We start from the raw sequence: 13,566 nt of genomic DNA on the forward strand, positions 1-13,566 counted from the left end.
CTGTTTGCTCTTGGCACATGGTTTTCAGTCTTCCTAATGAGCTATTAATGAGCAGTCAATTATTTATGTAAATCAGGGGAAGCAAACATTGATAGGCTGCTGTAATCTAATGGCACCAGACAACATGCAGGAAACCATCCCTGGTTGAATCAGGTGCGGGCTTCAGACAGGGCAGACCCCGGGTCAGCCCCGAGCCTGGAGGGCAGGTGCGTCTCTGAGCTGCAAGGCAAGTCCTGTCTGGGTGTTTCCCTTCAGACCCATAACGATTCCCCTCACAGGCTCAACCTCAGTTGGAAAAGGCTCCAAAGATCCTCCCTTGCTCCGGCCTTCGCAATCTCATGCTTTGCTTTGCAACAAGCTGCTCTAAGCCAGGCTCTGACTGCCCTGGGGGATGTACCCCCTTCATTCTTCCCTGCAGGGCTCTTACTTGTGCCCGGTTCACTGAGCCAAGGCAGGGGCAGGGTAGTGCAGGTCGAGATACCCCAGAGACGTCTGGTGAGGAAGGGATGGGGTATCAGTTTTGGTTCAGGCAAAGCCGGGAGGTCGCACGATGTTGTTCCTTAGAGGCGAGAAGCAGCGCTGTCTGCACTGTGCCTGCGGGGAGACCGAGGCAGGCATGTAGACGTACACACAGAGCCCAGCGGGGTGAAGTTTCTAGCGGACTACGGAAAGACCCTGCCTTTCATCTGCAGCCAGGCCTGGGCCACCTGCTTTGGTCCCTGGCTCTCCAGCTCATGGAGGAGAAAGTAGATCGGGGCATCTACCAAACACACAACGCAGGACCCCGGAGAGAGACTGTGCCCAAGCATATTCAAGAACAGCTTTGTGGTTTGGTAGCTCACCTGGCCCCATGCCTTCAACCCCCTCCCTGCGTACACCACCTTTCTATCCCATTTCCCTTCTGCTGGCTCCCTGCCCACCTTCTGGGCTCAAGTAGGAGAGTTACAGAAAAGGAGGCAGCTCCTTTTCTCCTGCTCAGAGTAAGGCCGCAAGGAGCATAGCGGCATTTCTCTCCCTCCACCTTTAGAGGAGCAGAAAGACCCAACCGCCGGGTCCTGAAGCCCTCCCAAGAGCAAGCAACCCCCAACTCAGTGACGGGTACCTGGACTCCCCAAAGCGCAGGGGCTGGAGGAGCGGCTCCCGCTACCCTGCTGGATCCCTTGCCAAAACAGTAACATTGCCCACCATTCCCCTTGCCCAACCTGTCCTTAAAGGTCTGCACTGAAGACATCTTCCCTGCCTGCTCTTTGAGTGAATACAGGAAACACAAAGAAAGCAGATTCATCTCCGATGGAAAGAGAAACCCAATAGGTCTCCCTCCGCACGTGAGCAACAGGCTCCGTGTTTTTTCACCTGGAGACCTCCAAGTGCTGTGTGCTTGCACCGTTGCACTGATGTGATCAAGATCAAGTGAATCAGGCTAGAGACCACACAGCAAGTCAAGCCAAAGCCAGGACTACAAAGTCCTGGAATGGGCTATATAACCCCTGAAAACACTGCCTCCCTGACTAGTACTCGGGGGCACCGTGGCATTGTCCCTGTTGGACAGTGAAGGATCTGGAGACAGTGGTTTTAGCTGTTCCCATGCTGGATGACTTCTCAAGATCTTCTTGGAAAAAAACAAAAAAGCCGAGAGCCCACCTCGCAGAATCGAAGCGGTGCAAAGCGTTCACTGCGTCACCGTGGGAAATTCACTTTCCTTCTCTCCCCTTTCCCCCACCCACACTTGGAAAACAGGGATCCTCCTTACCCACTACTGCAAAGGGCTTTGAGACCCCTGGACAAGCTCACTTGAGGGGCACCTACAAGCCCTGCCTTCCCCCCCGGGCTTGGCATTATGGACAGAGAGGTGCTCACAGTCACCAGCTCTGATCTCCAAATAGGCTATGGATTGATTCCCAATACTGGAAAAAAACCAAAAATTGAGGCTGAGGTTTTAAAGCAGCCTTCTAATGACTTCAGTTGTGAACTCCACGACTTGCCAGCCGCCTACGCGAGCAGGGGCAGGAAAAGAGACCACAGAACTAATCAGTCAAATTCACGACTGCCATACTTTCCCCAGGCTGCTCAGGCACCAACAAGACAGCATAAATCCCAGCGAAACAGAGGCCAAGCCAACAGATCTGGGCCAGGCCTCAATGTCTCTCCTCCAAACTTTTCCAGAGAAAGAGCTTAGTTGATATTCAGGTGAAGTAAAGACAGCGGAGGCAGTCCAGCACTTCTCCCCACTGCAACACAATTGCTCTCCCAGCCGTCTCTGCTAAGCAATGCTAATTATGCTCCGAGCTAAACACTGCTCTTTGGGCATTAGCTCAGAGAACGTGCTCAGGACCGGATCCTTGAACCGTGGCTCTGACTTTCGGGGAGCTCAGACCATATGGGAGCAAAAAGCATATGCCCTCTGTATCCCACAGGCCGTAGTGCTTTATGCAGCGCAAACTCTGCCGATACCAAGCTGACACCGTCTTTGTCACTGTCCAATTCGAGGGCTAAGGGCACATGGAGATACTGCTTTTCTCTCTCGTATTTTTAGGCGGTCATTGCTCAGAGCCACCACTTCCAGGAAACTGCATTTCCCCGTTCCTAGGCTTGATGAAAAATGAATCAGAGGTAAAGTAGCCCCTACTCCCTCTCTCTCACCACTGCCTGAAGGGGAGAAAATGAAACAGTGAGAAACTTTGGAGCAAAACTGCTATAAAATGCACTTAACTTCGTGTCCTCCGAGTGCAGTCCAAGAAATATTACACATTCAGTGTAAAGTGATGAGGGTTTTACTATAAAAATTACCCAGTAACCGCTCTCTGATTGCCTCACCTTTGGCCCAAAGCACACTCAGAAGCATCAAACGCTTGCCAGAGGCAGATGCATTTGCAAAAGTCCATGTAGACGGGTGGCAGCCACTGTTGTAGTGCATAAATTCACACACATTTACAAGTGCAGAGGGAGTGGTTAAATGTCAACCTGAGCTTAGGTGGTGCATACAGCTAGCATGATTTAGGCACTCCAGTTTTCTGTAGTGAACTACACGCTAAGCAGTGAGGTGGTAGCTGCCTTGGGCTCTCCAGTGCAAATGGCCAGATGCACATTAACATCTGGGTCAAAGGGGGGTGAAATCAGAGCAAGGCTCAAACTCAGAGCTCTGAAGTCAGAGCAAGATGCCTTAGCTGTTCTGCCACCGTGCTTTTTGAACATGCATATGCCATCTTCTATCAAATACGCAGAGAAATGGGTGTAAAAGCCATTGCATTTCATGCAGGTCTATCAGCTAGAGAACCCAATGGCTCCCTTGCCATGTAGTACATTTTCTGAAGGAAAAGACTTTCCCTCTTTACCAGCTAGTCAGATTTTTATGCCTTTTCCCCGTCTCCCTCCTCAGTCATTGCCTTCCCCTCGTCTCTCAAACAAGCCACAGAAATTGAAACCAGGAAACCTGGCTGTAGCCAGGGTTGCCTTTGGCAAACTTATACAGCTAACGCAGCTTTTATCGTCTTCCAGACAAGAGGCAAGTGCCTTGCTTCCATACTGGGCAGTCTCCATGCAAGTCTGCCTTCTCCCAGAGAAGACTACCATTTCGAGGATGATAGTACTCAAGCACAGGTAGAGAAAGTGCAAAGGCAAATATGACAAAGGAAAGCTAAGGGCCTGAAATGGGAGCAGGAACTTTGTCTTTAGTTTTAAGACCAAGCAGTCAGCAGTCACGCAGCTTTCCGTCCCTCTGAGAGACGGCGCAGCACCAGAACTCATACATTTTAAATCACAAAGCAACTGTCTGAAATGATGCTCCATGTTTTTTGGCATCAGTCCTTGTAATTCATTTAAAGTTTTCACAAAAACTCTTGCAATGAGACATAGTGGCCAATCCTCTTCCACTGAATGATCTAACGTCTGCCCTCGGGACAACAAATTTGACAAGTCACAGAAGGAGCAACAGGATCTTAATTACAGCGGGCGATAAAGCAGTTGCATTTCTTTCACAGTGCTACACACAATGGAAGCTGTAACCAGTTGCCAAAGTCCAGGTTTTGGTGCCCCACAATGACAAAACCTGGGTCAGTAAGAAATGAAAGCAGACACACAGGTTTAATGCTGCTGGGATGGGAAAAAAAGCTACCGTCTGGCTTGCTAGAACAAACATTGACCTAGTTAGAAAATGCATATTGTTCCACCTCAAAGTCCTTATCTGTAGGAGTTCATTCCTTTTTACATTTGCTGGTTCGTCACATGCACAGGGAGACTTGCCTTGATGGACCACATAATGGGCTCAGTTACAATTGCTCGCTTATGGGAGATACCGTCTGATCGAACTGGAGCAGAACTGTACTTAATACACTACAGGAAGCACGGTGAAGGCAGTCTCTTGAGGCAGGACATTGTCTGAGTTTCTACTGTGTTTTCAAAGACAGAATTGCAGTGGTCACCATTCAAAAGCAAGGCAACATTTTCCCTCCCTGGAAGTTCACACTGGGACCGCAGTCATTTCCCGTTCCAAACGCAGAAACGAAGTCTGGTGATAGCTTGCAGGACGCTGGCATCTCGAATGTGCACAGTTCAGTTAACAAAAGGCTTGGTCTTTGCTTCCTGCACTCACACAAGTCCCACTAACCATCAGCAGGAGTTACGCTAGAGGACATGAAATGTCTAATAAAAGGTCACAGGTCTGCATCAAGGACATTGCGTGTCCAGCCAGTGTTGCACAGAACTCAGATTACATGATGCTTTCTTGCTTTCAAACCTAGAAATCCCACACCTGCATTTCTTTTCCTTAACAGCCCCGGGGATCACAACACAGCAAAACAATACTTTTCGCCACTGTGGCATCCTCCACCCCAGAGAACTGACCGTGAAAACTACTTGGATGAAGGTGCCCATCTCCTAGACTGTTATCTACTTCATGGATGGGGAAACCGAGGCACAGAAAGGCAAATGGACTTACCAGGGTGAGTCAGTGCCAGAATGAGGCAGGAACTAATCTTGTGATCCTGGCAAGCACAGCAGATTTGATGGTGAATCCTAGAAGTTGCCTGGGAGACTACCGCAGACACAGAGAGGCACCGCTTATGCTTGAATTCTTACTGTCATCACGAAGTGGGCAAAGTTGCACCTGGGAGAAAATCCCTTCCATCCACCCACAGTTTAGGGTCAAATTCATGGGCCCGTTCATCTTCAAAGCTCCTCCAGACAGAGAAAGGTTTTCCCCTAACTCCTCTGAAATTCCCACCGAAGGCAATGTGCATTCTGTATCCCTCGAACAGGGCCCTGACACCAGGATTTGGCCGCAGTTAAGTCGGGCTTCACTCACCATCCTGACTAAAAACCCCTGGGAGCACCACAAACAGCTCTAACGACAGCTGCCTGCCAACCCCAAACCCAGACTCAGCTGCAGGCAAAGTTTCCCCTTCCCCAGTGGCACAACATTCAAACAAGACAGAGCTCGCGCCCAGGAGCTGCTTGGCTCTAATTTGAGATACCCAGGTATCTGTAGATGCAGACAACAGATGCAGTCTGCAGGGCTGGCTCTGGACATCAATCCCAACCTTTCCAGGAGCAGATTTCTGCTAGCTGACCTAAAGGGGAGCTCCTTTAGTTTGCAGCAGTAATAGGGCCCTTATCCTCCCAGGAACAACCACGAGAAAGCGTGCAGAGAGTGTATTGCTAAGCCCCTCTGTATCAGACTCTGTTTCCCTGTCGTGGTGTTATCTAGAGAAGGAGAAGTGTTTTGTTTCCAAGCCGCTAAACCTGGCACCATCTGACTCTTTTAAACTCTACCGCCATGCAACTAAAACAACTTTTCAACTTCATCAAAAATATTTGCAGGGATTTACTGGATTTTTACCGAGAAGTCAAAAAAAAAAAAAAAAAGACAGACGCCTTCTTTGGCTTCTCTCAAAGCTGAAATTTGGGAGCTGTCAAAAACCTGAGAATGTCTTGGGAGTTAGGTGTTTTCATCAAGGCACCAAAATATTTTCATGTTAGACACAAAATGAAGCTTAACGATAACATAAAGAAGATCCATCCAGCACCTTCCAGAGCCTTTTGGCAATATAAAAACCATAACATAAAAATATTAAACTTAAAAACATAAAAGCCTTTCTAAAAATGGCACTCTGGGCTAGCAATCCCAATCCCACTCATCAACGCATTTTGCAAGGATAGATAGCTGGGCATAGCATGCATGACTGAAAAATGGTATTGTAGATGCAATAGGCAGCACAGCAGATTGACCTATTCCTTGATATTTATCCTCAATCAGCCTTCTGTCTCAGCCAGGATCCCACGAGCCTTTGAACTCATTTGTTGGACGGGTTCATCAAGTAGGTAAGATAAGTAGTTTTCAGACTGCGGACTCAACTCTTCATGGTTTGGGTGGTGCGTCTGGTCATGAAAGGTGTATTTTATTGCTGCTGTTCCCTGATTGATTTCTTCAACAGAACAAATAGCTCAGAGCAGCCTGCCAGCATAGATTTCATTGCGAGAAAATTAGTGGAGGTTTCATCAAATTGGTGGGAAAAAATAATTCTGCAAGTACCTGATGATGGACAAATTCACCAGAGGAGCCCACACACCATAACGGACAGGTAAACTCTAGCAGGTGAACCGGAGCAGCACAGAGGGCGGTTAGGAAGAGACTCCAGAGACAGGCTGTCTTTCCAGGTACAATTTCTATGCTCAGTACCACAGTGAGACAGTAACTGTGACCAGCGAAGGACACGAAGTTCTCTTCTTTCCTGCCTGAAATCGTGAAGGACTTTCTTATGATGAAGCATAACCTCGCAGCCGCAATGGAGGTAAAGATTCTTGGATCTGAAGGATAAATTCACACTGAGGATAACTAGAGAGCCAGAGACATCTTCAATATATGGATTTGGGAAGTGCCATCACCCCAAATTCAAGGAAGAGAGGAATGGGGCAGCAAGAAGCAAGGCAGGGAAGAGATTGGGCAGTCATCAGATGATAGAAAACAAGGGTTGGAAGGGACCTCAGGAGGTCACATCAAGCCCATCCCCCTGCTCAAAGCAGGACCAGCCCCAGATACATCATCCCAGCCAAGGCTTTGTCTACCCAGGTCTCAAAAACCCCCAAGGATGGAGAGTCCGCCACCTCTCTGGGTAGCCTGTTCCAGTGCTTTACCACTCTCCTAGTGAGAAAGTTATTCCTAATATCCAACCCAATCCAACTTGAGCCCATTGCTCCTTGTTGTCATCTGCCACCACTGAGAACAATCCAGCTCCATCCTCTTTCCAGCTCCAAGGATGCAGAGTCCACAACCTGTCCCAGCGTTTTACTACCCTCCTCAGGAGAAAATTCTTCCTAATATCTAACCGAAACTTCCCTCGCTGCAACTTGAGACCGGTGCCTCTTGCTCCGTCCATCACCAACCGGGTGGAAAGGATGAGGCAGCATCCTACAAGGACGGGCAGAGAACAGAGACCCCAGAGGAACCCCACACAGCCAGAAGTTTCTACTCATTATAGGGTTTTCGGCAATGCAGCAGTCAAAGATGTTTCTGAAGACCCAGGGGATAACATCAGGATCCAAGTCTTGTGAAGCTGCCAATAAGAGGGCACTCACAACGTGAAAAGATCCGGGAAGGGAGCTGTTATTCTCCAAGTTGCAGTTTGGTGCAAAATGATTCAGATTCACGTGCCCCTCCCACCGTCTCCATGTACCTCCCCTCCTCCCCCGCTGTATTTCTAAGGTTTTAAACCAAGCTGTCTTTTCAATATACAGATTATGCCCAGTGCCGGTTATTTTCCATAATTTCTGTCGCTGGCTCCAGGGAAATCAATAGCTAGCTCTGAATAAGCAACAATCTCGCTCATTAGCACAAGTGGAAAAGAAAGCACTGGAAATTTAGCATGCCCAAATCATCTGGAAGTCCAAACAGTAAAAACCATAATTTCAGTCATAAATAGCTGTAGGCCAAACAGCATGTCCTAGATTGCATGGCAAAAATCATAAACGCGATGAATCAAACTGAGCTTTATGGAGATGGTCAGCTGATGCCAGAGAGCGACTCCGGTGATGAAACCCAAAGGTCCGAATTGCTCTTTGGAGGGTTCCTCAGGACTGGCTTTCCGATAAAACCATAGCAATAAAGCACTCTTCTCTCGCTGTGTCCTATGGCATTTCAAAGGCACAGCTTCCTAGGGCAGATCTAACCCAACAGTAATTCTGAAACGACTGAAGTCAGAGAACACAAGCATGCAATGTACTTGAACACGCATCAGTGGAAGAGTTTGCAAGCCTTTCCCCACCCCCACCGCAATTCATCCCGAAGCACAGCAGGCCATATGGTAAAAATGTAAAAAGACAACATGTTGCATTACTGTTCACTCATTAATTTCAAACAGTCAGTAATTAAAACCAGGCTGATGCAAGACAGAAATTCTCTCAAACGGAGAACGTTCAGAGGGAGTATTTTTGCAGCCTTGTGCAAAGCATTCATCTGCAGATCAGACGTGATGTGGACCATTTCTATTGTAACCTGCCTAGGAACTAGGGGTTTAAGCAACAGTAAGACAAAGGGCTTTCAACAAACCTCAAAATATTTTGGTAGCTGCAAGAGATGGCACTGAGGAGGCATGGGTTAAGTTCTAAAAAAAACCTAAGGGGAATGTAAAACCCAACCCATGGCTAATGCAAGATGTTGGCCTGTCACTCGATACCTGGGGAACAAAACACGTACAGCTCTAAGGTGGGAGGTGGCATCAGAGCAACCAGGCTCTGACAGCCGGAGCGCACGAAATGCCTGTGGGCGTAACCCAACCAAAAATATCAGGCTGGCACGAGGAAGAAAGGTCCCCTGTTCCCCATTTGTGATAGCACCTACAGACCTGGCTGTCCAGCCCTGCTGGGAGGAAGGGCCTTGAAGCAGAGGAGCTCTTGGACTGGATGCAAAGCCCCATGCCGGGCAAAGGACTTTTGACTAACGCTGCATCCAAGACGGACTCAATTTGCCTTTTGCCTTCTCAGCCATGCCAGTCAAGGACAAAACCTGAAATCCAAACTGGGGGTGGGCTGTTTGTGTATGGGCAAGTCTGTGATGGGGAGTGGTTCAAGATGTCCTCCGTGGTTTCTGTTTGCTGCTAGCTGAAGGGGCAACCTCGTTAGCTTTCAGGCGGTGATGTCCTAGGGACCCTGTCCACTTCGAAGGCTGCTACTCAAACAAGTGTAGTAGGAACAGTCCCAAAAGAGTCCACCCCTGTTTACTCGGCCCCCAAGCTAGGACTGGAGGGTGTTTAGCTGATACCTACCTAGAGCAGATAAAAAGCTCAGAGAATCGAACCAGGCCTGCTTCCAGGGAGCTCAAGGAAGCCCTCATGCTATGCAGCGGCTTAGCTCACAGGAGCTGGACGCCATTTGCTGCCTCCAGTGGAAGTGCTGAAGTCGTGGGACATTGTCATGAAAGAACAAAACAGCAAACACAGTGCAGACGAGGGCATTTCCCACTCCACCAGGAGATCCAAAGAGAACGGCGTGATAAGACTAGACCTCGGGATTTCCAAGTCTGTTGTTTTGGGAGCAACCCCGAGAAGAAACTAGCTGCCCTCCCTGGTGGGACAGAACCGTTTCCCCCCACGCGGCAGGTTTCCAAGAGAATCAGGATTATTCTGCAAGCCTGATGTGAAGAGGACAAACGATAGTGCAGTGACAGCTGTCCCCAGACCAAGATAGGATCACATGGGCCTGCAAGAGCCAGAGGACAGAGCTGCTAGCAACATCCTGAAAGAATCACTGTTGCTTTGATAACTCTCCACCACCCTTAGTCCCCCACGGGGCTGCCTTTCACCCTCCCCTTGGCAGGGCCTACAAGGAATGCACACTGAAAGCTGCAGGCACCTTCTGCCTCCCCACTGGGCACCGGTGGCAAGCTGCCATCCCTCTCCCCTTGCAGAGTCTCATTAATGCCTTATAACCTTCGCAGAGGTGGGAGGGAGGGAGAAAAATGTGGCAGATACTTAAAACAGTTAACATATCAGAAAAGTGTTCTGGAACCAGAAATCCCAGGAAAAGAGCTCTATCCATCCCCACAACTGAAACCAAGGAGATATAAAAAGTCTGCTACCTCATTGCTGTGATAGCCTTCTAGATCAGTGGCTCTCAAGCTTTTTAGCCTCACGGTACCTCTCGTTAGACTCAAAGCCGGCCTTGGAAGAATGCCAGCTTTTAGTTTTCACTAATTTTTTGTATACAGAAAAAAATAGAGCAATTCTTCTGTTGCAAAGAGCTCAAAGCCCACGAAAGCTCAGAATGTTTTTAATACTATGAATTCTTTGGGTTTGAAATCTTTGGGTTTAACTTGTCAATTGTGTTTGCATGCTTAACGGTGCTAACACTGGGTGGCACCCTGCGACATCCTTGTGTGATGGGCTGGCTGACAGTGACCTGGTCCAGGGGTTTTGAAAGGGCAAAAGATGATTGGAGGACTTGGGATTCCCTTTCCGCACCAATCAGGCCCCAGAAACTCACCCCTCGTGTCCCCTGATTGGCCCCTTGGGTCACCTGGAGGGGGATAAAAGGGGCAGCGTGGGCTGACTCAGGAGAGACCAGCGAGGGACAACAAGGAAGGAGCTTCACAGAGCTGGCAAGAGCTGAGCGAGCAAGGCAGGAGCAGTGCCCCGGAAGAGCCTGAAAGAGCAGGGCCTGCAGGCAGCAGTGGGACCCTCAGCAGTTCGGCGTGCGGCCGGCAGGAGAGGCCCCCACTGGGCTCCAGGATCCCCTGGGAGAGGCTGCAGCCAGCAGGAGAGGCTCCCCCACTCCAGCAAGGAACTGAGCAGCGACCTGAGATGTTCCCAGCTCTGCTTCCAGCTCCTCCGATCAGAGGCCAGGCAGCTCGACGTGGGGCTGGGGCTTCAGGAAGGTCAAGACCCCGAGCAGGCTAGGGCAGTGCTACCAGTGGTGACTGTGTAGCAGCATTCCCGCCTGCCACATGGAAGATGTGGGTTCAAGTCCCAGCTGAGGTGACTTGGGGTTAGCGAGCTAACAAGAAGCAAATCTTCTTGCAGGGGAAAGCGGCCATTGTGTTTTTCCTGCTCCAGGTAGCAAGGCCCTATATTTCCTTGTCATTTGACATTTCGCGCCTTTTTATATTTCACCAACCCGTATCGCTTGTTCTGCTGTTTGTGTTTTATATTTTGTTAACCCTGTTCTTTGTCAGTGATTGTAAGTGTCTAACCTTTGTTGAATCCTGCCTGCTTGGAGCATTGTAGTGTCCACTATACCCTCTGATTTCTGCCTGTTATGTTCCCAGTATTAAAAGGTATACGGTTAAGTCCCCATTGGTGGTCTGGCTCTGCTCTATAGGGGGAGGAAAGTCCCTACACCTCCCACGGCGCTTGTGCACCTGCTTTGATCCCTTCCACTGGAGAGGGGGTACCTCCTGGAGCACCACCCAGGTTACACTTGAAAGGCTCTCACAGTGCCCTGGTTGAGAATCACTGTGATCACAGAGAATCACACATGTTCAGCCTGGAAGGGATCATTAGGATGCTCCAGTCTAACTCGATGCATAAACGCAACCCAGAGCACTTCACCCCATGCTGCTGCGTCAAGCTCATTGCTTCTGGCCGGCTTGGGCTCCTTTTTGAATGCCACTGAATGCATATCAAGATCTCCAAGGACAGAGAATTCACAGCACCCCTAGGCAAGTTGTTCCAGTGGTTAATGCCCTTCATTGCAAAGTATTTGCCCCTTATTTCTGGTTTGAGTTTATCTGACAACAGCTTCCAGATGCAGGATCTTTCCATACCTTTTTCTTCCAGATTTAGGAGAGCGCAGCTGTAAGAACTGTTCTCTACCCATCAGTACTCACAGTCTGCCCATGGCGCCCTTCACCTTCTCTTTGCTAATCAAAACGAGGCAGAGCTGCTTGTATTTCTTGCTTTGAGGCAGACCTCAAACTTGCTCTTTGCTGAACTCTCCCCAACTGTTCCAGCATCTTTTTTCAAACCCAAACCAGACAGCACCCAGATATGAAAGCCATATGCCAGGGTGATGCCATGCCCCCTTTCTTTAACTCCATATACATTGAAAGCCAGTGCTGTTCCTTTCATTTCAGGGGGTAGCAGGCTCCTTATGCAAGTTTAATGCTCATGATAGCTTTTAGACTGACAGCCGTGGAGATGGAGAGCTGTCAAGTATAAGCCAGGCAGAAGCAGAGCAAACGCCGCCCACTGAAACCCAAATGCTCTCTGCGAGGAGAAGAGGAAAGTCTGCCAGAAAAAAAACTGGGAGAGAGGCAGGAAGGAAACCGGGCAACAAGAGCGAAGAGAATTCAAGTAGAGAGTGAGCTACAGCACAGGAGGCAATAAGGAAACTGAGGCCGAGGAGAGCGTAGAGGCCCTTGGACTTTGGACCATGAAGAAGCCAAAAACCATAGCAAGGCAGTGGAAAGGCAGGATGGCCAAGAGCAAGTGGCTGCACAAAGTTCAATGAAGGAGAAGAAGAGGGGACAATAGCGGTAGGGCCTGCTGAGGCCAAGGGCTGGCTTGTGAGGAGAAAAGCCAGTCCCAAGTGCTCTGAGCAAAGGGAGGGAGGTCGGTATCTGGCAAAAAGGAAGACTTTGCACATAGATGGGACATTTTCCTGAAAGAACGTTACCTTCTGCTTCAGAGTTAAATGGTGGGGGTTGAGGTAGCTGCCTCCGGGAGAGAGTCCCAAAGGGCCAAAGTGATCCTGTCTCACCTTAAAACCCATTAATGCAATGCAGAACCATTTGAAAGCAGACAGCAAGTGAAAGCAGCCCAAGGCAGGCAGGAAGCAGAGTGAAAGAAGGGGAAAGAGGTCACATACCAGAGCTCTCTCTCAGATGAACCAAATCCAAGATGCACGAGCTTTCACAAGCAAAGCTCGCTCCATCCCATGCTATGAAATCAGCTCTTGCTTATGAAAGCTCATGCATCTCTGATTCGGTTGGTCTGCGAGGTGCATCTCTCCCCCACCCTCTGCCTGACTTCAAACTAACACAGCTACCTACCTGTCTGTACACCAGAGCTTGTCGCTCTTAGCCTGAAGTCAGGAAGACCCTGAGCAGGGTGGGGAGACCCTGGGCATGCGCGGAGATGGCCTGGCACCTCAGGCCAGGTGGTGGGTCTGCGTTCATAGTGGCAGGAGCTTCCCTACAGAGGTACCCAGTGAAGATGCAAAGGCAAGTGGGATGCACTAGCCATGCGGGGTGGAAACAGTGAGCAAAGGGGTTCATGCTGGAGGAGAGAGCACCTGGAAAAGCATGTAATGCAGACGTGAAGCCCCGCGGCTCCAGCCAGCCAAAGGAGCCCCTCTGCATCCAGCCCCCGTGCTGCTTTACCTTTGACAGAGATAAAGGGACAGCCTCAGCCAGGCAGCTGCTACAAATGTCACCTCTTCGGAGGCGAGGGAAGGCAGCAGCTGCTTTGCAACGTGTCGATGCCGCTGTCTGCAATGAGCTCGGGTAGAGCAGGGGGGCTGGGAATCGCTCACCCGGGAAGCACCACGACTGCCTTTGATTTACAGCCGCCAAGGCAGCACCCGAGCACAAAGGGGCCGCAGTGGGGGAAAAGGGGCCATGGCACTTTCTTTTCTAAACTG

General features: G+C 49.6%; 1 protein-coding gene across 1 annotated transcript in view; it reads right to left on the reverse strand.

Moving 5' to 3' along the window:
* The window catches only part of RPH3A (rabphilin 3A), a 149,057-nt gene extending 135,727 nt beyond the window's left edge, over positions 1-13,330 (reverse strand). The window contains exon 1 of the mRNA XM_090062628.1: positions 13,307-13,330. The gene's annotated coding sequence lies outside the window, so the exon portion shown is untranslated. The remainder of the gene's footprint in view (positions 1-13,306) is intronic.
* Between the last annotated feature and the right edge of the window lie 236 nt (positions 13,331-13,566).

This window comes from Crocodylus siamensis, chromosome 9, assembly GCF_052110815.1.
Source record: "Crocodylus siamensis isolate JL-2025a chromosome 9, ASM5211081v1, whole genome shotgun sequence".
Classification (NCBI taxonomy): Eukaryota; Metazoa; Chordata; order Crocodylia; family Crocodylidae; genus Crocodylus; species Crocodylus siamensis.